Source organism: Anser brachyrhynchus (assembly GCF_964034855.1).
Source record: "Anser brachyrhynchus genome assembly, chromosome: 7".
NCBI lineage: Eukaryota > Metazoa > Chordata > Aves > Anseriformes > Anatidae > Anser > Anser brachyrhynchus.
This window is the reverse complement of record NC_137701.1, coordinates 14,412,539-14,438,171: the sequence shown is the minus strand read 5'-3', so window position 1 is coordinate 14,438,171 and position 25,633 is coordinate 14,412,539. Positions and strand designations below refer to the sequence as shown.

The 25,633-nt window shown below is 46.7% G+C and overlaps 1 protein-coding gene across 3 annotated transcripts in view; it reads left to right on the top strand.

Annotated features, from left to right (window-relative positions):
* The first annotated feature begins 11,912 nt into the window (after nucleotides 1-11,912).
* Nucleotides 11,913-25,633, top strand: part of CREB1 (cAMP responsive element binding protein 1) — a 39,688-nt gene continuing 25,967 nt past the window's right edge. For 2 of the 3 annotated variants that reach the window (XM_080600498.1, XM_080600499.1), the window contains exon 1: nucleotides 11,914-12,051. The gene's annotated coding sequence lies outside the window, so the exon portion shown is untranslated. Of the gene's footprint in view, nucleotides 12,052-25,633 lie in introns of all 3 variants that reach the window. The other variant, XM_080600500.1, reaches the window with a different exon arrangement.

The window sequence follows — 25,633 nt, the reverse complement described above, 5'->3', positions numbered from 1 at the left end:
TTAAGGCAATTAAATGCACAGAAGTGCTTGGGGGAGGGGGGAACTACTACCAAGCAGAATTGCTATTACAGTCGATCAAATTGACACAAAAAGATTAAAAACCTGATTTACATTTAAAAAAAAAAAGTCAAGCATTCGCTAAAATAGATAACATATCCTGCTGAGAAAATCGCTCCATGCATAAAAGAGAAGCAAAGGTGATTATATGTAACAAAACTAATCTTCTCTATTGCTTTAATCACCTCAGGCCATTTCACCTGCTTATTTGGAAACTGTTAACCCAAAGAAAAAATTATTGTGAGGACGTCCTCATTTCCAGCGCCGCGCTCCAATGGACTTGTTTTCCTAAGCATCCATCCCCACAGCCTGTAGCAGCGGCCATTGCTCTGCAAGATAAATGTTTGCTTAAGACTATCATGTGGTTAATACATTTATTCATGACCTGAGCTCCAGAAGCAGAAGGGGAGGAGGGTGCCAGGAAGCCAGAGCGACCCACCGGGGTGCATCCTGCCACCTCCGATGGCCAGCAGTACATGTTGCCCAAATTTTAGGGGAACAGAGCACAGGTGCTTTTTCTTCTCATGCGTCCTGGCTCACAAAGTCAACAGGGTGCTTACAGCCGTGCTTAAAGGGATGGAAGGGTGCAGTAACCGGTGTGGGCATGGGAGAGGACTGCAGACTGCAGTGACATGAAGAAACTACGTCCACAAAGATCAACGTGTTGGCCACGTGCTGTCTGTGCACAGCTATCCGAGTGTTAATCTGTTTGATGCTGAGATGCAACATCTCTTTTTGGCTAAATCATATCATAAAACCCTGATTCTTTCCTTGCCCAAGCAGTAGCTTGTGAGGTTGTATAGATGGTTTGTTTTTATACATCGCAACTTTGACCCAAAGCCTGCTCAACCCCATGGGAACCCCCAGGCACAGGAGATGTTGTGCTAGACCCACGCAAGGGTGGCTCGTGCAGCAAGGAGGCTTTCACACAGCAGCGCTGGCACCCGGGCACAGCCACCAAAACCAGCAGCTCCCTGTTACGGCGGTAAATTCTTGTGGGTCTCCATAATTCACCCCAAATGCCTCACTTGTTTTTCTTATAAATGCAGTTTCACTATGATCTCCGAATTCGGGACTGGCATGAGTGATACTTGCTATTTCAGGCTGTCAGCAAGGGCAGGAGAAAAAAATACCCTCTTCCATTTATTGGTATACAGACCAGTTTAGGCAAGAAATACGTTCAGTCTCCTTCCAGAGACTAATTACTCCCAAAACTCTGAATATTCAGAAAAGGGGAAGAAATGGAGTCAGGGTGCACGGAGGGAGCAGGAGGACAGTGAGTATCGTCCTCCTCACCATAAATCATAGAAATCGAATTAGATCATTTCAAATCGAGGGACAAAAAGCCAGTTATAGATCCATTTTGCAATGCCAGCCGACGTGGCTTCCATTTGTGACTCACTGAGTGACATTACTTATCCTGAGTGGTCCTCTGACAATATAAGCACTTAATGCGAAGACATGTGTAAAATTACAGCAAAATGAATGAAACTCAGGAAATTATGTAAAGTTTATGGGGTTGCTTTTTTTTTTCTTCTTTTTCTTTTTTTTTTGAGTCCTCCTCTCAATTTTTGCCTTCTGAATTAGGACCCGGGCAATGCATCAACTGACAGCAGCTTCCCGGAGCAAAGGGCTCTTCTGCCTTTGATGCATCTGAGCAACTCCAAACTAATACCAGCGCACGCTGAACGGTAAACAGACCTTTATGTTGATGAGGCAAATCCTAAGGCACTTAAAAGCAAGCTACACTGAAGTGTCCCATGTATCTCTGTCTTCAAAGTGCAACACACGTATGGAAATTGCAGATGCTGTGGTGCTATTTGTCTGGAAGGAGACATTACAGATGACATATGAACCTGATTTCTCAAACAGATGAGGTCTGTGAGAGGCTTAAGGAAACATCTATAAATTAAGATGCAGAATAAAGTTCCCGCTGCCTTCCTTGGCCCCTCTCTCGTTGGCTCGAGAGCAAAGTGCTGGCAGCTGTGTGCTTGGCGGAGCACCAGGCATCCTCCTCACCCCGTGCCCGGTCACGGGCAGGCTTCGTGATGCCTTTGACAGCAGGCACAACCCCAGCACCCAGTGCTGCTGGCGGTGCCCCCTCCCCAGCCTCAGTCCGCAGCAAGCAGGACTGGTGCTTGCTCCACGTGTTCATCCTGAAACACTTGGCCCCATCTGTGCTCTGCAGCAGCCTCCTCGCCCAGCCACGTTTCCTAAGGAGACACAAGGCGGTGGAATGAAACCAAATTCCTGCTGCCATCTTCAGCTCTGCCCTGATAATGCACGAGCCGTGGAACAGCCGTGCTGGGGTATCCCCCAACCCCAAAACCTCCCGCAGCCGGACCCCATCCTGGCTGCAGCGGGGAGAGTACCCAGCGCCTTTCCAGGGACCAGGGACCTGTGCCAGATGGGCACTGCTCCCAAATCAGCACCAAGAAGTGAGTGTTGAGAGTCCTGAGGTGTTTTTATGACTCCTATCCAGCACTCACGGTGACAGAGCAAATGGGAAAGCATCAAAATCTGCTGATTTTTCTTCAAAACAGATTTTTTTGTTGTCGCAGTGGATATAGATGGATTATTTTTAGAAAGGGTGAGATAAATCAAAGCCGTGAAGGTCTGTATCAGCCAGAACGATCTGGATCGGTCTGAACTGCATCTTTTTCCCTGACTCGGTCAGAAAATGCTCTGTTTATGTGACTCCACGGACTGCATAAGGGAAAACACACAGCAAGAAATTACTCTTTTCTTTGTGAGCACAGACCTAGGTGTGTAAGGCCCATGATGGAAGGCAGATAAAGGGACAGCGATAAGCTGGTCTGACCACGGTTACAGCACTGCTGCTGCCAGCATTTGGCTGAAGCAGCACGTCGGGGCAGCACTGTCCCCTTGGGACCACACTGCCAGCACAGGCAGTAAGGAAGGAGGAAGAGGTAGAGGAGTTTGTCTTTGTCTTTAGGGTTTCACCCATTTTGACGGCACACCAAGTCTGGAGCAACCCCTGAAAAGCATCCCAGGGGCACCCAGGCTGCACCCTCGACGTGAGCCAGTTCACAGGTCAGCTGCAAGTGGTTTCCTTTTTGTCAGCGCTGTCTGCTTCACAGGAATAAGGAAAATCTCCAGATCTGAGACATAAAAAAGGCATCAGGCAAAGACACAAAGGTATTTCCATTTGTTTCATTGCAGATAACGGGTGGCAGCTACCATTTCGAGATCGAGTCTGCTGAAGACCTCCAGCTGACACCACCGGTTATGTACGATCTGTCATTAACCATACACAGTCATTATATCTCTTTTTTGCCAGCCGCCACCTCAGGACTTTCCACTTGGGCTGCACATAAGTTCTTGTTTTGGAAGATTTACAAGGAAAAATAAAAACTAGGAAAAATCCTGCTCTCTCAGAAGCTGTCCTGTGCTGGGGGGAGCAGCCCTTTCCCAGGCACAGCGCTCACCCTCTGCACGGCTCCATCTCTCCAGCCCTCTCCTGCCCTCCTGCAACAGGAGCAGGTCTGCAGGGGAAGCTGCAGCTCTTTAACCCGAGGTTGTTCCACCTGGGCTGGGGCTGGAGTGCCCTGACACACCTCGTGCCGTGCTTACAGAAACAGGAGTTCATGCTGCAGCATTGTGCTTCCTCCTGCGTTCTTGGGTTTCTGTGGCTCTTGCTCTTCTGCCTGGCTGAGATGTTTGTGTCAGTCAACCCATGAAAATCTGGCACTGAAATGGGACCGTGCTGCAGTGTTTTCTCGCTATGTAGCTCACGATCCCTCCTGTTCCCAACAAATCACAGTAATCGTAAGGGCTGCCAAGCCTTGCTACGTCTTCCTGAAGCCAAAAGCAGCTCTGGGATATTTATTCCACCAGTTCCAGCAGTTTGACATGCTGTAGTTGATGCTGTAGCCATGATGGAAGTGGCTCTGAAGGCAACCCCAGAGAATTAGAGGCTGAAATTCGGCACTCAGGAGCACAAGACCTGCTTTAACTCGGGGCCTGCTGCCAACCATGAGAACCTTGGTGGGAGATATCAGCAGGGGGCCAAACCTGGCTGTGGCTTTGCAAGCCACAAAGCACCTGCTCCACTTCCATTTCACAAAAGTCAAGATTCATCCGGATGTGTTTCACAGAAGAAACTCCAATTTTCAGCAAGATGTCTGGGTAGACACTGTCAGATTTGCTCCCTCTCCAGTAAAAGCATCCATGAGTGAAACCTAACTGTTGCCACAGACCCTTGCAATGTTTTTTATTTGCTTGCTATGCTGCCACAAGCTACATATATTGGGCAGACAGAGGCTGGTCTGGTGGACAGAGGGCTGGAGATGGCCCACACCCCAGTGCTAAACAGAGGTGAGCAAATATTCTCCAGTAACGAACCTCAGGACTCTGCGTGGTGCTCTCAACCAGCTTCCTTGCTGCTGCCCTCCTTAATCTCATCCTGTAGAGGGGAGCGGGCAAAAGGATTCCGTTCTCAGCATAACCTCCCCTCCAGCCTGTCTTTCTAACCTGAAGCTATTCAAATTAAACCGCAAATCTTCTGGTCTGGGGATAATGCTCTGCTGTCTTCCCAAACCTGTTCTCATTTTCCTTTCCCGTTTTGACACCATTAGCCTTCCAAAAGTGCTAGCGCTCACACAGAGATAATGCTGTCAATTTTAGCGTGCTTGGAAAGGCACAGAGCAGCCTAAACTCAGCCAAATGCTTGGCTTTGGCTTTTCCCTATCATATAATATCCTTTTGTCCATAGCTCTGCATGGCAGCTCATTTATATCAAATTTGACCAGTTAAGGGAGAAGGAAGAGGGGTAATCAATAGTTATCTTGACAAAGAGATCTGAAGTCAATAGACCGACGTTTTCCACCAGCTGAGCATCAGCCCCTTTGGTTTTATTCCCGGTGTGTGGCAGAACCGGCCTTTTATACACCAGCAAAGCTCACATCATCTCGTCGGCCGGGCACAGCCTCACTCGCCCACGGAGCCCCAAAAGCTGCCCTCTGCTTGGCCAGCTCCAGGCGCCTCATGGCTAGGGGGAGCAGTGCACCAGGGGGGGAACGTGTGTTGCCACAGCTGCAGGAGCTGCAGCCTTCCAAAAAATAAAGGATGCATTGTAATCAAGTCGTGCTTGAAGAGCTGGTCTTCGGGCACTGCTTTCTCATATGGATTTTCACACAGATGGTCCCAGGTCCCGGCCATTTCCCCAGCCCTCGCAGCAGCTCGCCGGGAGCAACCACAAGTTGTGCCCCCACAGACTCCCGGAGATCACCCCCAAACGGAGAGGTGGGAGGAAGAAAGCAAGCATTTGTCCCTCGATTAGGATTTTCTAAATCAGCAGATCCCTTCTGTATGCGCAGTTTTTACATCAAGCACGGTGTAGAAAAAAAAATCAATTTGTTTTTCTCAGTCCAATTCCCCTCTGTCTAATAGGTCTGTTGTAAACGCCAATTTTACTGTCATTTACACAGTGCCCATTTGAGCTATTTTATCAATAGTTAAATAAGAATACTTTAAAGTAATGTGATTTTTTTATTTGAATTCCAATTTATGTTCGGATGGTTTGACACAAATCTAGTAAGGAAAGCTCACTATTTTAATAGAACAAATTAAATTATATGTTATATAGCCACACAAGTAAATATGTTATGTAATTGGATAAATAAATACTTGTGATTAGATACAGTATCTCATTCTCACCTACACATAATAGCAAGGTTAGTAGAAGTGTTGTACAAATCACCACGTTTTAATAGTTAGCAGTCCATGAGAATCGACCTGAAAGACAATAAGCAAGAACAAATACAAGAAAAGGCTAAGCCTCGTTATTTAAACCAAGCCTGTTTAAATTGCGATTCAGATCAGCTCAGAGCCATCCTCACTCAAAGCAGTGCATCCGGGCAGAGGTCACAGCATAGCTGGTTGTGCAGAAGGTGGTGGCCTAAAAGGTGTTGCTGGAGGCTGCCGATGGGACAGGCGATGGGAACGGTGATGGACGATGGGGATGGGGATGGATGACGAGGATGGGGATGGACAACAGGGATGGGTGAGGGACAATGGGGATGTGCCACCAGTTGCAGGGCACAGTCAAAGCCTGCAGAGCTGCTTCGGCACCTGGACACCCAGATGCTTAAGATTGCCCACTTGCAGGGAGTTTGAGAGAGCGTGTTGATCTCAGTTTGTGTTGTCAGACAATGCTTTCCTTCTGGCTGGAAGAGAAATTCAGTTCCTTTTGAGCTGGTAAACACAGCCCAGCTGGGAGCCCAATTTGTTGTTTGGATACTACAGGCTGAGAGACAGACCAGAGCCCTGGCATGTGTGAAAGGAAACGTGGTTCCCTCGTGCAGCTACATTAAAATAGATAGCACATGCTTGTAATGGGAAACTAAGGAAGACAATGGTAATTATTCCCCTGCTCTTCCACCCACCCTGGTTTTTGCCTGTTTTGCTTCGGATCGACCTGCACTACCCTTTGAGTGTTCCTACTGGTATTTCATTTCCCAACAACCTCCCACTCCTTCCCAGCTCCGGCGACCTGACTTTATAGTGAATGGACATGCTAAAAACTGGAGCAGCTCAACATACACAGACATTTGTTAAATTAAAGCAAGACGGTGAGATAGCGATCCCGAAACCAAACACCACACACGCAGGCTCCCGTCTTCCTGCCACCACCAAAATTATTCACCAGATGAGTGTTTGCTAGCTTCTCGCATGGCAGAAAGACAGCTAGGGAGGTGTAAGATTTATTTTTTGAAAGTGTGAAAGTCACTCTAAATAATGTTTTCTATATGATAGGAGCTGACTCAAAGCCAGCAGGCTGTGCCGATAGAAATGCGGCGTTTACCAGCAGAGCAATAGCCCCCAGCAGCCAACTTTAGGTTAAAATGCAGGCACTCAGGGCCAAAGCTGGCCAAAAATCAGCAGATGTTTCCAAGAATTATTCCATGAAAATTTCCACCCCTCCTCCCCATTTCAGTCCAACAGCAGTCAGTAGATTTGGTGTGCTTTTTCATTTCAGCTTTGACTTCCACCAGGCCTCCTCCGACAGTTTTTTCCTCCCTGTGTGGCAGATAAAATCCTGTTCCTGTGGGGAAGGAAAAGCTCCTGTCCAGGCAGCTTCCCAGGCAGCCCCAGCTCCTCTCCCTCGCCTCGGGCTGGTGTTTCCTCACCCCGAAGCACATCGCAGCACACGGGGTACCAGCTGCAGACCCGTCCTCCTCACGTTTGCCATGCCTGGTTCTTCAGTAAGCACTGCCAATATCGTTCATCAGTTTTTCTGGTTCTTTAAGCAACAGAAGGGTTTTGAGTATGCCCACAAGCCATGAAATATGTGATAAAAGAGCTTAATAGACAAGAAAAATGTCACCGTGGTTTGGAGTGTGAGGATGTGTTTGCAGCATTTCTAAGCCCCGCGCTGGTCAGCAATTCATTTTAGCTCTTCCTTCCGTGTGACAGTCCGTCACTTGAAAACACGAGATGCTCTTCAGAGCCCCCGTGACCTTTAGATATTCAGCCCTCGGTTTTGCTGACACCTGGCACAAGGGAGTTGCTGTCAGGTGCAATGACAGTGATAACCAAGCTGTTGCGGGGCCGTTTATCTGTCAATCCCAAGGCAAGAACAGCGGCACGGTGCGAACCTGCACCCGCACTGCTGCACCCAGGCAAAATCCCACCTTTGATACATCACCGAGTGGCTTTGAGTTGGGGGGCAAAGGACGTAGCTTAGTAGAAAGGGGACTCGGTGGGGGAATGCAACATAATATTTGGATAAAGAGCGGGGCAACATCTGTACCTGAACTGCACGACCCAGGGCCCTGGCTGCTGGAGACCTGCCCTGTGCTGCCTGGGGGATGCATAGCACGCACCCCGCACCTCTCCCCCTGGCACCACGCTCGGCTCGGGGACAGGCTGCCACCAGAGCGGACGAGTCCTGCTGGAGCAGCCTGTGAGGCACAGCAAGGAGCAACGTGTCCCTGGCTGGGTACGCGGGATTTCCCCTCCTGGGCTGCTCCATCTGTGGGAGGAATATGACCGACGCGGCGGCAGGACTCCGTGTTTCAAACGGCAGGGTTTAAGCCAAGCGAACAATTTCCCTGGGCTAATTGAGCATGCAATCTACCTGCTTGTAAAGCCTGTATTTGGCCTGGAAGATTTATTACTTTTAGCAATGATGAATGTCCAAGAGCAGGGAGGGCAGACCTGAGCTGCAGTTCATTAACTTTAAGTGGGATGATGTTAAAAAACCATTTCTATTTTTGGTTACTTTGTTCTGAGGTAACTGTGAATTTAGACCTACTTCTGTAATAAAGTGCTCAGGGAGTCCAGTGAATCTTGTGCTCCCTGGCAGATACTAAACCTGTAGGGCTTTGTCCTTATCCTGATGAGTAAGCAGTTTTAGCTGGTCCTGAGAGGCTATAAAATGATAGAAGACTGCTCTGTATGGGAGTTGGAAGCTAAGCCTCCATCCATCTCAGACGCAGAGGCCGAAATGGAGGACTGACATGTCTTTGCTTGGGTTTCAGAATAGCACCTCTTTATTAACTTCATTTTCTGCCCCAAAACTCGTCATCGGATCAGTGCTCCTGAATGGCCGTGTCCATCACAGGGGCATGGTGGCACCCCCTGCCTTCCCCTGCATCTGCTTTGAAATCAGCTGCAACATTTGCGTCGAATGGAAAGTGCAATGCGATACCCGTTACACTGAAATGTGCTGGGCACTTTGCTAACCACCTAATGTAACATCTGCCCCCCTCCACATTCATTATTTGCAAACACTCTCCTTTTGTCTCTTTCCTTGGGAGAATATCCATTAGCGAATGTGGCTGCAAAGCCCTGGAGCACGTTCTGCCTCCCTGCCTCCCCAGCAATACTTGTGCTGTACGTTAGGCCATACTTGTACCAAACACCCTCTCTCTGCCCCTGTACTGCCAGACCACACTGGTCCTATAGGAATTAGCGGTGAGGATTTGATGCCGAAAGACTATTTTGTTATAAATCAGTCATGGAGATGACTGTGTACTGTAGAAAATACTTAGTGTTGCTCTCTTCACAGCAGTGTGTAGACCAGAAGGCTGAAAATGCACGCATCTCTGTTTCCACAGTAAGTGTTGTCTTGTGTGTGAACAGCATCGGTAGCCTTGACTGCTCTGAGCGGCTCTGCTCGCTGTGGCTCTGCTGCACCTTACAGCCAGGTGCCAGCCCTGCCGGGTCTGTGTCACCCATGAGCCTCTACAGGCCCTGGGCCACGGGCAGTCAACCTGCAATGCCATGTTCAAGGAGCCCGCTGCCCAGGATAATCTGCCTGGCAGCTGCAGTGCTAATTCATTTGCCCCCGAGGCTTAAACGTAAAAAAAAGTAATTAATCTGGCTGGGTTTCACTCATCATCGAGCAAAGTTTTGCTGATGAAGAGGAAAACTGCTGAGCATCCCAGTTTGCTCCCCATGTCAATCTCTCCCTCTTGGATTTTGTGGGTAATTGGCACATCATTACTGTCCCATTTTATTCAAATTCCCCATGAGGCCACAGTGAAAGGAATGCATGGATGCCAGTGAGGGAAGGGTTTTGTTTAGGCTCAGACTTTTACTCCCACTTCCAAAGAAGTTCCAGTTTTGCTTAGTGTCCTGATTTTGCTCAGATCTGGTGAGAGGCAAAAACCAAAAACCCCGGAAAGTAAAGAGGAACATGCAAAACTGCTGCCTGAAGGTTTCAGAGCAGCTGCACACGAGATATTCACCCAGCCCTGCCACTGCACCGGTGTGAGTCCGGGCTGAAGCCAGCTCGGCTCCACATATGGTCTTAGCCTCGGCCGTGGGCAAGAGATGAAGATACCACAGAAACATAACATTGGTGCAATCTCAAATGACTCCAGGCATCTGACCTATCTGAGGCATCTGTTCTAGTTTGAGATAAATTGCACTCTTCGGCTGCGTGTTACACGGGGAGCCTACGCCGTCTGGAGCAGCCACCCCTGCACTTTGCCCTTTGCAAACGCAGGGATGAGCTGACAGAGACTGAGAGCGCAGCTGAGAGCTGCGTGTGAGCGCAGGGCTGGGGGGGGGCAGCGGGATGCCAGAGGATCGGCCTGGCCTTAAATGGGCAGCAGGATCAGAGCCACGCAAGGAGCTGCCTGCCTGCGTAGCTCGGGGACCAGCTGTGATCTGGTCCCATCAGCAGCGCTCCCGCTGCTCCGGCTGAGCGTGCAGCCCATGTTGCTGGTGGGAGCCGCTCACTTAAGTCTGCTTAGTGCCTTTCAGTTGCCTTTCGAGGACTGGAGTTTATTCCCTTGAGGACTGGAGTTTATTCTCTTAAGGACTTACTGCCATGATCCTTCAGGCTTGCTGCTCCAGGGTGAGCAAGGCAGTTCTGGGAAACGGGCATGTGTAGACAACATGCGTGATGCTGGTCACTGGGGGAGCAAAGGAAGCTGATGCAACACGAACATGAACACAAAGAGGAAAGAATTGATGGGAAAACAGTTAAAGAAAAGCATGAATCAAACAGGAGACACTCAGATGACTACATTTGCTCTGCTCATTATTGATACTTCCTCGCATAGGCGCTCACAACCTTGGAGCTCCTGCTTGCAGACAGGTCAGAGGGGAAAAGCACAACAGAAGTGGAAAATAAGATGTGGCCCAAGACATATTTTGTGCCATCAGTAAAACAACATGCCATCTGCCTAACTTGAACTGCCTTTTTTAAGTATGTCAAATGTGGTTTATTTCAGCCCACTTTAGAACGATTGTAATCAACAAAAACAATCAGACAGTAAACCTGCAATTGCAGCATCTCTTTTAATTTTTGATGCGTTTATGTATCTGAGTAAAATCCGTTCAGCCTTCCTGAGAGAACCCGAGCGGACGGGAGCCCCGTAAGGCGGGGCACCGGCAGCGGTGGCAGGGCGGCGTCGGTGCGCGACAGCCGCGGCCGCGCAGCGGTGCCTGGCGGGGACAGCGTGTGCCAGGCCAGCCGCTCGCAGAAGCGCAGCCCCAAACGTTGTCGCGCAGTGCCATCTGGAGGCTCTGCGGAACACGAAGCGCTTTCTGCAGAGCCGGGGGGGGGGGGGGGGGGGGGCTTTAGGAGTTGTTGCCGAAGTTGTTCCACCCCGCGGGGGGATGAGGGGCGCCCGCGCTGCTCCCCTAACGCCGAGCAGGCCGCGCTGGCGGTGCCCCAGGCAGCCCCTGCCGCTCCGGGTGTCACGGACTCCTCGGGACCCTTCCCAGCACGGCCTCGCCCCCCGGCTCCCGGAGAGGCCCCCGCAGACCTCCGCCCACCCGGTGCCTACAAAGCCCTCGCGTGTCCCGCCCCGAGGGGCCACAACGCCCTGCGCCGGCTCCGCTGGGCGCCAGCAGCCTCGGGGGCCCGGCGCTGCCCCACCGCTTCGTTCCCCCTTGGGGCCGGGCCCCGCAGCCCCCGGCCCCGTGTGCGCCCCCGGCCCGCCGCCATTTTGTGCCGGGGGGCAGCCGGCGGGGCGGGCCGGGCCCCGGGGCCGGGCGCCGTGAGGCGCGGGGGGGTCCCCGCGCCGCCGCCGTGCTCCCGCTTGGGGCGGTGCGGCCGCCCCCCCCCTCCCCTCCCGCCCGCGGGTTTCCGCGCCCCGCGGCGCCGCTGCGCGCCGGGCGCCCGGGGCGGAAGCGCCGTTCGCGCCTTCCCGCGGCCGCTCGGCTCTTTCCGCCTCCCCCTCCGGGGCGCTTCGTTCGTTTCCGCGGCCGCTCGGCTCTTTCCGCGGGGGCCGGCGGCGCGCTCGGCCGTTCCCGCCGCCCGCCGCGCGCTCGGCGGTTTCCGTGAGCGCTCGGCGGTTTCCGTGCGGGCCGCGGCGCGCTCGGCGCTCGCTCCCTGGCTGGCGCTCCTCAGTCGGCCGCTGCCTGCCTGTCGCCGGGCTGGGAGCGCCTGTGTGTGCGCGAGTGACGCGGCGGAGGTGTAGTTTGACGCGGTGTGTTACGTGGGGGAGAGAATAAAACTGCGGCGAGAGCCCGGGCGCGAACGAAAGCAGTGACGGAGCAGCCTGGTAACCGGTAAGAGGAGGACGGCGCCCAGCGAGCAGGGGCGGGGGGGAGGGAAGGAGCCGCAGCCCGGCGGGGCCCCGCGGCCGGCAGCACGGACGCGGGGGCCCGGCCCCGCAGCGCCCGCGGGAGGGGCGCCCGCGCTAAAGATGGAGCCGAGCCCCGCACCGGCCCCGCCGCGAACAAAGGATAATGGCGGATGGGAGACGGCCCCGCCGCCGGCCGACACGGCCGGGCGGAGGCCGCTCCGGCGGCAGCCAGCGGCGGCGCTCGGCTCGGCTCGGCCCCGGCCCCGGCCCCGGCCGCGGCGGCGGGGCTCGGCTCGCCGCAGCTCTCCGCAGGCTCCGTCCCGGCGCCGCCCGGCCAGCAGTATGTGACCCCTGCGCGGATGTCAGCGCACGCCGCCCGTCCACGCCGCGCCGGCCGGACCCGGCCTCCGGGGGCCGCAGCTGCGGGGCCGGCTCCGCGCCCTGCCGCCGGCGCACAGACCTGCCTGCCCCGGGCGGCACCCCCGCGCCCAGCCCGGGGGGCCGCGGCTTTCGGGCAGCAACGAGCGCAAATGACGTGGCAACCGCATCTCTCCTCAAAGGTGCTTTCGGCCGCAGGTGCTTACACCTCTCGAATACATACACGGATTTTTTGGTCTTTTTTAGGTCATACGACTTTTTTTCCCCAAAAACATCCTTTTTTTTTTTTAACCTATTTTTTTTTTTAACTCTCTCTCTTAAATACTGAAATGCTTCTGAAGCAACACCTGTTACAAAAAAAAAAAAAACAACATTTTTTTCTGGGGTTAGAAACAAATTTCCTGCCTATTAAATAAAGGACCAGAGACGTATTTAGGAGTACCGGAGAACCCTTCTCAAAGCTGTTGTAACCACCAAGCACTCCTTTTTGAAATACAGGAATTCCCCATTATCAGCAAATGTAGTTTTTCACATTAAAGTATAAGCCACCAAAATAAGTTTTTATTCAAGATGAATAGCGGTGATTCCTGCGTGTAGATAGGCCTCTCCATTCTGCGTGAATTGCTCTTTTCTGTCCCTCACTTTTTTTGAAATGAAGGCCAAAGGTACTCTACATCACTCTCCGTAATGCCAACACGCAAAGAGGGTTTCTAAAGTTGTAATTGATTGATAGACGCCTGTGGACTTCACGGAGCAACGTAGCTGTTGATAGCGATTAAACAAAGCGTAGTGGCTGGTGTATTTCATTCATTCTCGGTTCGCTAAAATATGCACTTTTTAAATACAGAAACGTGTCATTAAATCCTTGCATGTCGTTTTTCTGTAGCTTTAGAGACACAACACCTTATTTATCCCCAAAACATTCTGTTTCATAATAGCGTAAAGGACTGTATGATCCATGTTTTCTAACACATACACCTGCATTTCCTCATGAGCTTTGTATCCTCACGGATCAGAGGGAAAAGGGAGCAGGCAAGTGGTTTTGTGTTTGCTAAGCATCACTTCCAGGTGACCTAAAATCAAATATTTAAATGTAGAAAAGAAGAGTATAATAATTTTTAATTCCATTGATAGAGCATAAATATTAAAATGAGTACTCCCAGCTTTATATCTGGATCTGCCACAAGTTGTCTGTATCTGATTTATATTATTCCCCTCTTCCCCCAGCTTTGGTGATAAGCGTGCTTACTTTCCTGGGTGGAAAAAAAAACGGTTTGAAAGGGGAGAGTGATCTGTCGATCAAGAAAATTTAGAAACATCTAATTTAGACTGTTAAGTCATCAATCTGTCCGTGTCCTGGAAGTTTGCACCCGTGTAGCTATTGCTGGACCTGATATCAAATATAAAATATTCTGTAGTAGTTCATCTTACTGCGTTCCTCTGCGGTAAGAAGTGAACAGCCTCTTGCCTATGTGCAGCTACAGCTCTGTAGGTGCAGATTTTGATAGTAGACAAGGCCCTCGTGAGGAATTTCTGTTGACACCCTTGTGAAACAAATGGGATATTCGCACTTCACCTCTATTTTAGGATCTCCGTAAGCAAGTGGAGATCAGTTACTCATGCCACAGGTCTCAAGGCTTTTTTGCAGCGAGAAGGCCTTGCTGGCGTTCTGCATGTAATCTAAAGTTAGTTTAATGGAAAATGACAGTAACGCTCATCAACAGAAACAACCCCGCTGAATTCGGCTGGAGCTCTCTGCTGCCCTGCCTGCGTACAGCTGAAGTTTCGTGGCAATGCTGTGATTTTTCTCTAAATCAGAAATGGTGTTGCCTCATCTGCAGTCCGTGTGGTCACACTTCATGGTGATTATAAGAACCTGACCACTGTGGTTAGCGATTTTCTTTGCATTTCTGCCAGCATTAAGGCACTGACACCTGGTTTATTTTTCAAAGCTTTTGAGTCGCTTGATAGTGCTGCAGTTACAAAGGTGAGTGAGAAGAAGCACAACACCTTCCATTCTTGCATGCTTCTGAAACAGCCTTGTGCGCTGTTGTGCAGGAGATAGACGAACATGTGGCTGGGTCTAGTTGCTCTTTTAGGTTTGCCAGGTAAAACAGCATTTGCAAACAGACGAGGATTTTCTCATTTCATGCTGCTGCTGTCTTTTTTTTCTGGCAGCGCTAGGTTTAGATAATCTTGTGGGAAGTGGAGGGAATAAAAAACTGCAGGTGGTGGAAGAGCCTCCTAATGGGAGGGGGTAAAGGGTTTGAAGGAAGTGTGTTCCTGTATGTATGCATGTAAATTATTTATATTATTGGATTATTTATATATTTACTTATATTAGTACTTATATTATTTAATTATTTATATATATATATGAACTTACATACATGTGATTTTAAAACAACATGGATTTTTTTTATGTAGTATCACAGTGAGCCAAATGCATAATACGGGGATTTTTTTTACCCCTTAAGATAATAAGCATACCTCTTTTCTCTTGAGAGTGTTTTCAGACCTGATCTTTATCATAAATCTGAGACCATTAGGAGAAAGATGTAAAAATAGTTCCGAAGATATAAGAGTCCTGCCAATTGCTCTTCTGGATTTCATTACGTGTCGGTTTGGTCTCTCAGACTAGACAACACCAGCTACTTTAGATAAAGCTGCAGAAAGCCTTACAATGAACTATTTTAAAGCTACCTTCTGGCAGGAAAATGAAACAAAGATGTCTACCCTTGAGGTTTTCACACTTTTTGGAGGAGAGAGCTTAAGCGATGTGTAAAAATCTCTCTCTGATCCTCTAAGCGTTGTTCCAGTGACAGCTTGGTTGGTCAGTGGGGTTTATCTGTAAAACTTGTCTCTCCAGTTTGGAGGAACTGTAAGTCTGGGTTGTGTTTTCCTCTTCTGGCAGAAACCTTTTGAGATAGCTTTCTAAACTTAGCAGGTTCTTTTCTTGAGCAGAGGCTCACCTGGGGAACAAGGAGCAGTACAGTAGGGTAGCCTGAGAAATCCAGGGATGTCCGAAGTTTGCCTACTGCCTCACAGACCGAAACCATGGTTCCACGTACATTTTTTGGACAGTAATATTGGCTTAAGCACCTCCACATCTGGTGATTTGTTCAGTCTTCTCCACTGCCTTGTCACAAACGTTTGGGTCGCTACGTGGTAAAACTGGCTGAGGAAGTGAGCCTTGGGGGGCTGGATTAATTTTACCCGGCCCGTTCCCTTCCCTGCTTGCTGCACAGTAGTGGTGCCAGCACGATCAGGGGAAGGGACGGGGCTGCAATGAGCAGGAAGATAGGGGCAGCCTGAACAGCAGCGCTGCTAAACGAGAAAATGCAGCCTGCATAAGGCTTTTAAATTACTGCTGTGTTCATAACCAAATTGGATCACATGGATGCTGTTCTTTTTGCTGCAGCACTGGGTCATTTAGCTAAGTTTAAGTTTTTGTGTGTGTTAGATGAGTACATCTATGAACATGAGCAGCAACTGTTCCTAAACTTTAGTACCATGTCCACATACTGTTTGTTGCACTACCTATTTGCTTGTGTGCATTAACAACTGTTGTGCTCACTTCCTCAGTCCTGTTCTCACGTGCTTTGTTGTTGGTCTCTTCCATCTTCTACCCTCCTGTCTCTGTCCTCTGCAGCGCCTTGCTGCGATCTTAATCATTTCTCTAGCGACTGTACAACCTCCTGTCACATTTCGGCTCCAGTATTGCGTGTGTTTTTCTGGTAGATGCTACCCTAAATCTTCTCTCGTTCTCTACTGTTGTTCAAAGAGCAATCCAATTTTGTTTTCCCCTGCACCTTTCCTAGGGCTGAATGTGAAATCTCTTCCCATCCAGCTGATCTTCTATACCCTGTAGAATAATCGGTGAGAAACATCATTTTCTTGCCTTTCTCTGATGACTCTTCCTCTGGCTCTGTATAGCTGGCCCTGCCTCAAACTCTGCTGGTGCCTGTCCGCTCCTCCAAGTGCCTTGGAATATGCACAGGGTTTGTAAATTTAAGGCTCTGTAGACTGCAGAGAGCTTTCTCTTAGTAAAAGCCTGGGGCATTACTATAGAAGTAGGACCCCTGCCCCTCTTCGTGAAACTCATCCAAATTTTTCTCTTTTGTGCTGATAGGAAAATTCTGGGCAATAGCAAGGGAGGGAAGATGTGAAAAAGGGCAGTGTGTGGTAACACCGCAGCATACCAGCAGCAGCAGTCTGTTTCTCTGTTTTCCTCTGAGCTGATAGAACTGTATGTGGCTCTCGAGACAGACATCTTACTCCTTCCCTTTCTCCTGCCGCTGGTTGTGTGGTGTGCATCCATCCCTTCTGTTGGCTGTAGTGCTGACTGTACAGCTTAACGAGCCGGTTCAAATCACTAACCCAGGGGAAAGCTGTACTCTTGCCAGGTTAGTTTTCTGTTGCATGAGCGAGCTGTATCAGTTGGTGGTGGAGATCCTGCTAGCACCGGCTCTGGTACAAATTCGCAGCGAGAGCACAGAAAGAGGAAGGAGGAACACAACTTTCTCCCTCCAGCAGCAGAGAGCTGGGTCGCTGTGCCCATCTCAGGGAGCTGCAGCACATCCTTGTTTCTAGTGGCAGAAGGAGGAGTCGGCTCTGTCCATGGCGATCGGAGCCACGTCGTTTGTCTTTGCAGCTAGGAAAGCTGTATCACAGTAAGTGTTCCAGTTGAAATTAAATAGAAACTGAGAGGAGAGTTTCCCTCTTTTGAAAGCCTTGTGAAGCTGTGTGGTTGAACTAGCTACTCCTCAGCAAAGGTAGGCGTTAGCCTTCTCAGAACATTGGATCAGCATTACATAGGATAGTTTTAACCAACCCTGATTTGAAAGACGAAGCTCCAGAAGGGGTTCAGGTCCGACACCTCAGTGTAAATCCTGCCATCCGTCCCAAGGCACCTGGGCAGTGAGCTGGCTTTAGTTTCACTGTTACTGCAGATAAATGCTTTGGCCTCTCCTCCTGATTTTAAAAGTAACAATTGTGGCTGAAACTACTAGCATGAAAGTTGTAGTAAAAGGTTAATGTGGATTATATAACTAGTGCATAATATTCTGGGCTGGGTGGAGGAGGAGGCCTGTTACCTGCTGCAAACAACTGCTTTCTTGGAGATGGAGCTGTTTGAAAAGCGTGGCGCTCTGCCCAGTCCTCAGCAAGCTTCTGTAGACTACATAAGAACTAATCAGCCTGGTTTTAGCCTCCCACTCATAAGGAGAGTCATCAGCAAAACAGTAATACTCTAATTACAGAATATATGTTTTCTTCAGCATGTCTGTTCATTTCCTACAGTGTTAAGACACCTGTGTCCATGATCTGATCTCCTTTACTTCCACTGGTGGGTGAGGCTTCAGCAAGAGCAGGCTCTGCTTTCACCTTCTCTGTTGCTGCTCCCGTGCCACTAGTACTGGTACAGCTGCTTGCGATGTGAGGTGAATTGGATCAGAGAACAGGTCCGTGTTGAAGATATTTTGTGTTTTCTGGTCTGTTTGCAGTCCAAATTGGTTCCCCAGCCCCCTTTACTGCACAGCCTCACAGACAGCCCTAAGGGTGGAAATGAAAACAAATAAGGAGGAAAGCAGAGCTGGAGCTGGTAGTGCTACCATCAGAAATGCTTGTAAGACCGTAGTTGCAGAAAGCAAAATAGAGATTTTCTTTTGTGTGCTAATGCACTTTTGCGTACGAATGTAAGGCACAGATTCTGTTTCTTTCACTGGCCCTTTTTGCTTCATCGATGGCTCCCCCCGTTGCTTATTCAGTCATCATTCTGCATTTCCGAGTTACCAGCAAGTCACATCTCTGTTCCAGCAAGAGAGCTGTGTTGCCCACAGGTAATGCAGTTCTTAACTCTGCTTAAGTATCTGAGAACCAAGAGAAATTATTCTTGGTTATGGAGATGATACTTACGCAGAGCAGATCTGCCTGGCAGGCACGGGAAAGATCTTTCTCATTTTAAATTTTCCTGCACTGTCCATGCAAATATAAAAATACATAGAAAATAGGCCAGAATCCACTGAGTTGATAACATTGCTACAATATTTGGTCATGGTTTAAGTTCAGTTGTTTTTTAGGGAGAGGGTATGTCATAGATGTAATTTTGGTACATTAAGCAAGATAAGGTGTCTTCTGTTCCTTCAAGACCAGTGCTAATTGACCAATTGACTAACAATGATTTCAGTATAACTAGGAAAGCCAGAACAATTTTAGGATTTAACGTATTTTCAAGTCTGAGCGGTGGCTTAAGCCCCAAATCTTTCCGTTTTAATGTTGCAATGAATTTTGTGAATAGGAAGCATTCAGAAGCTGGACAAGGACAAGGTTTGTAAGGAAGCGCTGTTTTTCTTGTGCATACCTGGGCATGTTCTACTGTAACACTTCAATTAGAGAAAATTCAAAGGTTTTCACTGTAGAGCATTAAAGCAAAAATGAGTCTGTACTGTCTGTTAAGAAAGAAACAAAGCTATTACAACAAAAAAAATGTTGCTTCTGCAGATAAAGGTTGTTTTGAATTTGTTTCAGACGTTTGACTTTATATCTGGTAATTATGAGCTTTGTATAAATAATTCAGTCTTATTTTCAGATGACCAGTTCTAATGATAATCTGTTAATAAAACAGTGAAGACATTGGTCTGAAACATCCATTTTGTTGTGTTTTCTTTCTGAATTCATTAAAAGTGGTGGTGTTTTTTAAACAAGGCTTCCCGGTATTTCCAAGTTATAGAACTTTGTGTTCTTTTACTGTGGGTTGAACTCTAGAAGTGCCACATGATCCAAGCAATGATCAGAATTAACAATATATTTTTTAATAGTTTACGCTTATAAAACTTGAAGCGTAAATATCTGAAGTAGCATTTTTAACACATTAATCCTTTAGCTACTGACATTCACAAGTGGGTTACAAACGTTTGGAATGGAGCCGTCCATTCTTGTCAACAGGCAGAGTCTCAGCACAGACACAAATTACTATATAAAATTTTCTTGTCAAGTTTAATTATATGTTGATAATACCTAAACCTCCCTATTTGGCCCTCAATTTCTTAACTGATTGATAGTTCCCTGAGAAAGAAGAATGATAAGAAAAAAGATACAGTCTGTCACCTTGGAATTTCCAACATCTGACCCTTTTCGATTTGCAGTGTTTTGCTGAGGTGACCTAGTATTTAAACCTCAGGCTTTTTATTTCATTTTTACATGAAAAATACAAGTGGATGATGAAATTCAGGTGTCTAATTTAATGTTTTAAGTGACCAAATAAAGAGCTGACAGTTGCCCCCCATCATTATAGGATGGGAAAGGAAACATTTACTTGATTCATGGGAAAGTCCCCTGAGTTTGTGGGACTTTCCAGTAGATTAAGTTTCTTAATATAAAATTAAATTTATGTTATGTTAGAATGTCATCTTTAATCACTGTAATCTCTAAGAAGCTTCAGTCCAGTCTTAAAGTACACTATTCTGGTAAGTGTATATTAATATTTTTGTACGATAAAGTTAACCCAGACACTGAAAATGAGCTGTGAAGCTCACTGAAAATGAGCTGAGGAAGTGAAAGATTTCAGGTAATAATAAACGTGTTTCTATGGATATCTGTCTTTGTCACATTCCTACATATGCTTCCTTAAATCATACCTGGTATGTAATTTAAATTATTACGTTTAAGGAAACACCTGTAGTGAGACGATTCCTTTCTCTACTACAGCTGCAAGATTACTTCTGTGTTGCACTCTTGGCCTTTGGGCTTGGAGCACTCTGGTTAGCCAGACTGGTGTGACTCTGTGTAATGATCTATTTTTATTTTATTTTATTTTTTATTTTTAGTGTGTCATTCCCGATCTGCTCCGAGCACCAAAAGAGAGATGGATGATCTTTATGTAATTTCAAAGTAGCCATAGGTGTTCACTTAAGTATTTGTTAGTGGACCCAGTGATCCAGAATATGTGAATGTCTTCTGCATATTTTAGAGCAAAGTCCGTGCAGGAAATACTATTATTAAATACCCTTGTGCTGACCCCATGACATCATTGTCCGAATTCACATTTTCTAAGAGAGTACTCTGTTGAGCAGCCAGTCATTGCTGCAGTAATTGTTTGCTGAGAACAAGTTTAGTAGTTTCCCTACTGCAGAGACAGCTGTGCACTGAACACAAATGTGCGTAGTGTCTCCCTGCAGAGTTCCACACTGCTGCATGTTTGGGATTGCCACGGTTCCTTCAGCTGGTGCCTCTGAAACTGGGATGTTTAAAGGTTGCTTGGCACATGGACAAAGATCCTTGCAACACATCAAAATGTTTTCAAATATGTCCTGCAGCAAAGTGTGCCTTGCTCTGCCAGAATGACTGGTGGGGCAGTTAAAGGCCCTAAGACACAGAAGTGCATATGGAGGAAAACAAATATGATCCATTTGAATGACTGTGCCAGGTCAAGAGGAAATTTCAAGCCCTTCCAGATCTACACCGTGGAAAAAAAGGAACACATGCACCTTCTTAGATGGGTCTTAACCTTGCTAGCTTTGCATCATTTTCTGCTGCAAATACTACTTGCATCACTGGTATGGGCACAGTTTCTCTGTCTAACACCACCTCCCATTTTTTCCCTCTCACTGGGGAGGAAGGAGGTTTCTGTCTGCCTGCAGAATTAGCTTTCCTTTCTGTCATTCTGGACTGTCGTAGCTCCTCTCCTGGAGCACCACATGCCAGTGTTTGTTATGAAAGGAGGTGACGAAAACATTCTGCCTCCTGCTGACCAGCATGGCAGGATAAATTACTGGGCATTTCTGTGTTGCTGAGTGTCACCAGAGCATGGTTTCTGAGTTACTCAGTGCCAGCCAGGTACAACCTACTTCCTCAAGGCAGGAGTCATGCAGCTGCTTTTGTGTGGTGCTGAGCCCAAGCTAGTAATGCCTGCTAAGCAGTATGGTGTACCAGCTCAGGCAAAGGGCCTCATTAGCAGAACAGAGATGTTTACTTACTGTTGTACTCATGTTACTTGGGTTCAGGCTGCATTAATACACCACATGACTTTGAGATTGTTGTTGGTTCATTTCCAGCAATTTTTCGCCATGGACTCAGCAGATGCAGTCCCCACCCTCTCTGAGGTACCTCCTGTTTGCAGAAGTGAGCATGTTTATTAAACTGAAGCATCTAGTAGCATCACAGAGGCTACCTTGGGAGTCACAAAACAAAAACAAAAGCAAAAAAAAACAGTCATGTTAACACAGGTGTCTTCCTTTTTTATTAAAAACTGCCATCAAGCTAGTGAGTGGTTACAGTTTAGCACTAAAAAGTGCAAAAAAGTGTCTGATGTCGTTGCTACAGTCAGTCATGTTGATAGGTCAAGTTCAGATCTCAGGGACTATTTACTCCTCAGTTTTCCACCCACAGTTCAGAAAGAAATTAAACATGGTCACGAGCAGTTGTGCTTATTATTAGTTCTCTAGGCCCATACCAATTGCTAAGAGCTTGCTTCCCGAGTTCATGATATATTAAGTGGGACCTTTGGCTCCCAAGGTCTGTCACAAAAATCATTTGATGCTTGTGTCTTGTGTTGTATTAAAGATGTCTGCATACAAATCATACTGTTCAGATGTGTCGTTGTGATAATTTTTGATTTAGCAACAGCTACACATTGCAAAATAAGACACATTACTTACAGTAGACATATGGAGAAAAGAGCCCTATACTTTGATATTTTTACATGTTTTGATTTTTGTGAGAGGAAAACTTCGTTCTACAGCTAGTAGGAATTACAAGAAACCAGTATAGGTTGAAAAGTAGGTGCTTATTATATTCCAGAAGTGATCTCAGAGAAAAGATGGTAAACTGTAGTAAAGTGCCATCAGTTTGTATGTAAATGCACTTTATAGATAACATTAACAGGAAATGTATCAGAACCACAAGATTTGCTGAATTCTTAGAAACATGCAAGTTCTCCTGAAGTCTTTGTGAATAGATTGTGTATGCTGCCTAGGTCATCCTTAAAAATCTCTGTTTTCTCACATATTTGCTAAAGGTATTCATAAATATTTATCATATTTCTGTCTTATGATAAAGATCACAGGCATAAAGCATATGAATTACTCTTTTCATACCCTATGTGCATTCAGTATGTGGACAGAACATTTATAAATAGAATATATTTAAGGATTCTGTCTTCAATAGTAATAATAATAGCTGGCAAATGACTTTATAACCTGTCTTGAATTTGTTTTGACGTTTTGTTTAAGTCTAACAGTTTTGGGGGAGAATTTCTGAATGTGAAGGGGTAAGACAATGGTAAGGCATTTGTTTTCTTTTCATTGTTAATGTCTTAGGCTTGCTCTCATCTCCTGCCCTCCACTTCTAGAGGGCTCCTTGGCAAAAGTGGTGTATTCACACAAGATCCATCCCAACTATTAGGTGAGGTTTGTAGCTGAAATAGAAACTATATTATCAGTTACATTAAAATACGTTCGCTTTTTTTTTAAGATGGGCAGGAGGATTCACCCTTACCTTTAGCACCCAATTCCTATTCTTGAAGGGAAAGGTTATAATTCAGTTAGGTCCCTTGGTGATGCTATAATGAGCAAGAAAAGGTGGTATAGATTAATTATGCATGTGTACAGGTGCTTGCTGGATGCTCTTGTATTTGTTCACAGAATTCATGATACAATAAATAAATTGCAGTTAATTACTGTCAGAGTCTCTGATCCTTTTAGTGAGCTTGAAGGCAGAAACACTGGATACTAATACAATGCCAAGAGTGTAGAGTCAGACGAGGAAAATCCAGCACTGAAGAATGCTAAAGCATCATTCATTCACACACTGCACATGTGCATATCGGTTCACCTCTGCCTGGTAAATGTCAGCTTTATTGTGTTACGCTAACAGAAAACAAAAAAATTGATGGCTGATTTGAGTGCTCTACTTTGTACATATGAATTCAGATTTTAGATCTCCCGCCTTTGTTTTAAACCCTGAGACAGCTTTTTGACTAGTAAGAGGGAGATTGAGCATGCAAACCAAATAATTTGTTCCGATACTGCCATCATTTAGGTACCTAAATCCGTTAAGTATGAGAAGTTTACACTGACTTTGAAAGTGCAGCTACAAGTGCATTAGAAGTTCTACTAGAAAAGTTATGAGACAAGAATGTTTGTTAAGCGTAATAACCAAGTTCCCTGGTTGCATTTTTCAGTGATCTTTATGAAAATACTACATTGTTCACCTCTCTTGCTTTGGCTGCTACAGTTTATATTCAGTAAGCAGAGTGTTCAGAGACATTTCTCAATATCATATTTATGTATACAGAAGTGGGACTGTGGGTATTACTTTCAGCTGATGGTCTGATTCCACTTTGTGTGACAACTCTTTAAAGTGAGGTTCAATTTTTCTTCTAAGTTCAAGATCAAATATTTATCTTCAGTGATAAGAAGAACCTTTCCAGCTTTTTATTCTTCAATTTGCAAGGCAGAATGCTGTACTTGAATGCAAATATCTGGGGAATCTTCTCCATTTTTGGCATTTTCAACAGAGGTGGTTATTGAAGCCATTCTTGTACTCACACTTCCAGTTGGTTTGCATGGCCCTTGCGCTGCCCTTTCCAGAAGCTGGCATAATCATCGATTGGCTGTGTAGTGAACAGGTTCAGAGGAGTGGTAAAAGGTACTTTTAAGAACAATAAGCAAACTAAGTTGTGTTCACAGCATGGCGCACAGTCTTCTGTCACCTAAAGGGCAGAGCAAGGCATGAGCAAATACTTGAGAACAGTGGCAGTTTAGGATGACAGTGAAGCTCTGGTAAAAATTGCAATTCCTGTGCCAACTCATTGTAGTCATTAGTGACAGAGATAATTATGGGCCTGTCTTGTCCTGTTGAACATTTATTGCTAGTTATTTGAAGTCCCATGTGTTAGCTGTAAATAAAATTATTTTTCTCTGAACATTTTCAGTCTGGCAGAGATTGAATGGAATTCATAGAGCAGCTGCTCAGCCGTAGCTGAAAGGGCTGCCACGCTGCGAGGTAATAGTAGAAATGTTTACAGATTTGAAGTGAATGTCCTCAGTAATTACACTGAAAAGGTGAAAACAAATAATAGCACACAAGAGCCATGTTTGATGACCTTTTCAGTGCTTTCGTGGTGGATCTTTGGCTTTATAAATCCACATGTAGTAAATACAGAGTGAGTTGAGTTCCTGGAACTGTAGACTGTGGAGCTGTATTTGCTTTCTGAACAATGGTGCTGGTATGCCTGCTATGAATAAATTGAAATACAGTCTGTAATGAGCACTGCTTGAGGAACAGACTTGACGTGCTTGCTTTGGAGAAGCTTTCCAAAACTCAGAACAGCCAGTGAAGTCAAGATTGGTGTATACACAATGTTCGTGTAGCTGCCTGACACTGATGTTAAATTGCCATAAAACAAAAGCTGTTACCATATTTATTTTCTTGTTTGAACATCCTTGAATCCATCTCATGCCAAAGATTGCCAAAGATAATAAAATGAAAGGTATGCAGAAGGGGGCAAAACTCACATTCAGAACAAGAAGCTATAGTGATATATGTGAAAGGAAAGTGCTTTGTGGAACAGTTTATTCCATTTAATACATGTAGACCTCTCTATTTGTAGCTACTGCATTTTAAAGATATTTTTGAGGAGAGGTGTTATTCCAATTTTTGCTTACAAATGTATTTTAAAGAACCTCAGTCTCACTCTGTTTCACAACTTCCTTGCAAGTTACCTGACCCAAGCAATGTTCCCTTTTGTTGGAGAATTTCTTGGTAGCCTCACGTCTGTAGAGTAGGCCTTTCTCACTCCTCCTCCTGAGAGGCTTCCTTGTGAGCCTTTAACAAGTTTTTATCTGATATGCAGTAGCTGAATGGGACTGTTGAGGGCTGTTGAATATGCTGAGATCTTCCCTCCTTCCTCTTGGGGCTCCTCAGACTTGAGAATCAAAGGAAAAACAGAGTGATCTACTGGTTGTCCATTTGGGAACAGCGACTTCTCTAATGTAGGAGTTAGCCAAACGGATCTTTTTCAACACAAGCCCTTCCTAGGCGCTAAGCACATTATGGTGAAACAGAAAGCACAGGCCTAGGGGAATCAACAGAAAATCATCAGACCGGAGCACTGAGCAGCTGTTGCTGTCAGGCTATAAGGGGGAACATGGGGTACTTCCACTGGAGGAGGCGCCCTCCCTTCCCTC